Source organism: Thunnus albacares, chromosome 10, assembly GCF_914725855.1.
Source record: "Thunnus albacares chromosome 10, fThuAlb1.1, whole genome shotgun sequence".
Lineage (NCBI taxonomy): Eukaryota > Metazoa > Chordata > Actinopteri > Scombriformes > Scombridae > Thunnus > Thunnus albacares.
Genome location: NC_058115.1, coordinates 15,216,627 through 15,221,716, shown reverse-complemented (window position 1 = coordinate 15,221,716; position 5,090 = coordinate 15,216,627).

Below are 5,090 nucleotides of genomic sequence, written 5' to 3'. Positions count from 1 at the left end.
AGGGATGTTTTCTTTTCATCCACCGAGTCCATCACACATATGAAGGCTCTCTGTCATGTTGGAGGTAAACAGAAAAGTGACACCTAGAACCACTTCCTTTTTCTCTCTCTGTCTATAAAAAGATGAATAGAAACAACGCTCTGCTTGGTCAAAGTTTCCACACGTTCTCCTGAGGCTGAACAGTGAGGAGACCTGGAGGCTGTGGTTGGACTGTTGGTGATGCTGCTCGGAGTCTCTCATGGTGAGCTGTTTCACTATTTGACATATTAATATTGATTTAACGTTATGTGAGTAACATGTTGTGCAACTGTGACATTTTGTCAAGTAGGATCAAGTATAGTGAGTAGTTCTTCAATGACGTGTTATGCAGCTCAAATGAACTGGAATCCACCTGTGGGGTCTTGACAGGGGCGGAGCTAGACTCTCAGCACAGAGGGGGTGAAGCATTCTCAAGGGGCCCTTCTAATAAAGTCATTTTAAAATTCACAGCTGTAAAATATAGCTGATATATCCTATCCATAATCACAAATTATCATTGAGCCAAGCAAGCCTATGTCTATGCAAACATACAGTGAAGCCAAACAACAGGTCACCAGCCACGTTCAAATGTTTCAGTACTGAGGACAGCATGCGGAGCTCTACATACATTGATTGACAAACAGTTCAACACCACCGCCAATAGACAGCAACAAGCCAGATGCACTGTCTCAGTACCATGTCTTTCTTACATGGGAATAACATAAAATAGAGACGGCAGTCTACAACTTATTCAAATACAAAGTGGACAGTCTACAACACCACAGGCAGTGACACAGACAGGTGCTGAGATGCGGCAAACGAGGAGTTAAACAACAGATAAGTCTAATAGTCTGACTGATTTCTTCATAACTAAAATTTAAGTTAATGAAGACTAATTATGGATGTTTCACTCACCGGTTGTTGTCCCTGCTCAGACTGCTGTAGTTTAGTGTAACGTTAGTCCCTTTGTGTAATATCCTCCATAGAACAAAATAATCCGAACAGTTTAACAAACTTTGTACATTTCAGAGTCCCTTTTAGAAATTTCATCTTCCTCTCCTTCAAAGTGGCAAACCTGCCAACCACTTTGTCCTTTTCACTGTTTATGTCCTGCTCAACACTGATATAGTTTGGCCTCATCCACGCACGAACACAAATAGCTCTTAATGAGCCTCAGACGGCTGAAACTTTATGTGACGAGTTTCATTCACCAGCAACATAAAAAACCTTTTTTTTTTAAAAAAGAAAGTTGTTTCGCAGAGCAATAGAGAATACGGAGATTAAATTCCACATCAGTGTGCATGTACAGAAACAAATACAATTATTATCCACTACAGACGAATGTATTACATTATACTTTAAGGATTTAAGGACTTCTTCTCCTCTGATATTTAATTTTCTCTCGTCCTTTCAGTTTTTTCTCAAGTAAAAAACAAAAAACAATACACTCAGTTGTATCATGCCAACACTAACACTATGTTTTTATTATTTTATTGGGAGCTCCATAGAAATTACTGAGAGTTGAACTTCAGATGTCTTGTGCATCATTTTATACAAAGTTTCCTCCTCCAACATATAATTTGGAAAACTTCAGATGTAAAGTTCTGTAGTAAAAAACACAGCATGAGTTTGTAATGACTAGGAGAGGTTAATTTAGTAAAACTAGACTAAAGTAAATAACTAAATGTACTACAGTGAAACATTATAACTGACAGGCCCATGTAATTCTAAATGTGCTCCGAGAGAGACAGAGTGCAGCAAACTTAAAGGGGACATATTACACACATTTACAGGTTTATATTTTTAATCTGGGGCTTTACTGGAATATCTTTGCATGTTTTACAGTTAAGAAACTTCTTACTTAAGACCCCCTCCTTATGAGCCCACTCTGTTCTGATTGGCCAGCTCTTGGAAGTGGCAGACTTCCGCCATCTCAGGATGCAACGTCAACAAACCATGAAACAAACTATAGTAGTTGGATTTCACTTATTTTTCTCATTCTTTACTCCAAATGTCAACTTCTCACATACATCTGTACATGTTTGAGATGAAATCTGAGCTGAAATATGAGAGTGAACAACACAAACAATACATGGAGAAACCTTAGCAACAACCTTAGCAACAAAGAGTATGGAACTAACAAAAGTTTAAGGTAGAAAAAACAGTCATGTCTAGATGGTAACTTTAGGTTAGTGAAACACTCTAGAGTAGCTTCAAGATATTCTTGTCTCGCTGTTTTATGATGTGACAACGGTAAGGTTAAGCTCTGGTTAGGTTCAGGTACAAAAACCACTTGAGTTAGGGAAAGATAATTGTTTGGGTTAAAATGATCATTTGAAACGTGGCGTTGGTTAAAATTACTACTTCCTTACAATTCTGGTGAGGGTTTCACAAATCTATGGTTGCCATCTAGACACGACCAGAAAAAACTACACGAACAAAGCAACTGCGTAGACTGAAGCCCTGGATTTTGACTTGCAGGGAGCTTTTCTATATACATTAACCTCAAGTTTTGGAACTTCGACCATATTTAACACAGACATACAATATCATAACAGTATAAAACTGACAGAAAATCACAAAAAGCATAACATGCTTAATTTTTCCATTTAAAACATGAATATTTGTACATACCTTAAACATTGTCATAGTCTTTAATTTTGTAGAAATGGAGTGACCACAATTGTGAACATTTTTAAAAATGTATTTTTCTATTTTTCCAGGTATTGAAACCCACTGTGATGGCAGACAGGATGGAGATGCAGTGTCTCGGAGCTCTGGGAGGAACTGTGGTGCTCCAGCTGATGGACAAAGCCTCAGAAATATTTAAATACCAATGGAATAAAAACAAAACTTTAAAAATACTTGATGGGAGAAAGGATAAGATTGTGTCTAATCTGATAGAGGACAGATCCATCTTTACTCCCAGTAATGGAATGTTTAGGATAAAAAACCTGAGAATGACTGATGGTGGTGAATATACCCTTCAAATCTTTGATTCAGATGGATGTGAATCAGAACAGCGGACTCTACAATTGTCCATTCAAGGTAAAGAGCCTTTTTTGCCTGCAGGGTAATTTAGTAATATTGATAGATATCCTACAGTATATTTTTATTTTATGTTTGCCTTGTTATTCATCAGTAACGGTATAGATTGACTGAGAATGCGTTATTATTAAAAGTCATCTGAGTGTGTTTCTCTCAGCTACTTTGTTCTCTGTCTTGCTGAGTGTCTGTCAAAGGGAGAGATGAGATAACTGCTGACTGCTTTTTGCCCAGTGCTGGCCTTGTGCCTGTAGGAAAAAAGGGCCCAATGTCTCTGTGGGTTGTCACTGTCTTTGTCTTTCATTTTGTAGAAATGTTATCAGTGTCTTTCGGGAGCGGCAACTGTTGCCATGATCCACCGGCTGTTGGAAGATCAGAGGAACAGAGCTTCCAGAAGGCATGGATGTTAAGGTGCCTTTTAGCGTTGATGCACCAGAGAAAGGTACTTGCACCTTTTTTCTTTTCTTTTTGTTGTTTTTTTTGTAGCAGTGGTATATTCATATCTAATCTTTATGTAGAATATTCTTCTTCTTTAGTAAGCTCTATAAATTATTTATTGTAGATTAACAATGGAATTGTGTAGATGTAGCCTAGTATTTAATTGTAATTCCACTGTAATGTGATAAAACGGTTTGTCCTCAATTAAGACAAAGACAAGGAGAATATTGTTGAAGAATGTCAGAGCAGCAACATCATTTCTACAGGCCTATACATATGTTATCACCTAGGTGGATGAATGTTGGATGTGTTGACAGTATTCAAATAACATTTAGTCTGTTATTCTCTTTTTTCCAGACGGACAGAGGACTGTACATGCAGTTAAATGATGCCACCTGTCGTACGGTAATCCAGACGGGTTCTGCGTAACAGTCCCATCTTCTGCCGGGCCCTATACCCTCCAGCTGGCTACTACCTCCTTGGGGACGGTGCCTATCCCTGATAGTCAATTGGCATCATAACACCATACAAGCACCCTCTGCAAGGCCGGGTCCAGGAGAGGTATAACTTGCATCACTCCAGGGCTCGTTCTGTTGTTGAACGAGCTTTTGGAGTGATGAAAACAAGCTGGCGAGGCACATTCTTTAAGGCCCTGGAGGTCCATCCACATTTTGCACCAGACATCATTGTTTGCTGTGCATTCCTCCACAATCTTTGTATCCACATGAACAACGTTCTGGAAGAGATGGAGGACCTCTCACCCAAAGAAGATCCCCAGAATGCTCCTCCCATTGGTGCAGGTGAACAGGAAAGGCCTTCAAACCACATCAGGGACAGGATTGCTGCCTATCTGTCTGCACCTGTCCAGGTGCCACAGTACTTGCACGAGCATGATTATTTGTGAATTTTGTGCATTTTGTGCTGCGTTTTTTCTGTTTTTTGTTTCTTTTTTATTGTGTTTTTGTATTGATGTTGTAGGCAGTTCTCATTTCACAAAAAATGACAGTCCTGATTTTGTTAATTGTCCAAATAGCCCATTAAAACTGCACGAACTGGCCTTATAAACCTGTGTGTTTACTCTTTTCATCTTTAGCACTACAAAATCACTTTTTCTAACTGTTGGACCATGAAGATATTCTGCAAAATATGCATGTCAGTAGGGGCCCTACATAACAAAAGTGAAACATCACCATATGTTAACTTATACCACTTCCATCTAACCCCAAACATAAATGCAATTGTCAGGCATGACTGTTGTCTTACACTCCAGTTTGTACATGTTTATAAATGTGATACACAGATAACATATTTAAAATGCTAGCATGCAGTTGTTGCCCTTCATAGCCTTCTCACCTGGGATATGATGACATTTCCTATGTTGGAAAATACTTTCCTTTAGAACTGCACCTGTTTAATATTTGGGGGATAGACCACATCAGTGCACTCCTTGCATACTCATCTTTTGTATAAGTGAAGATAAGCCATTTTTCAGACATGCCGTTGTCAAGATCCATTTTTAAAGAACACTTGTTATGCAATAATTCAAAATTTGTTCCTTCTACCTTTACTACCCACATTCAATTTGCTGG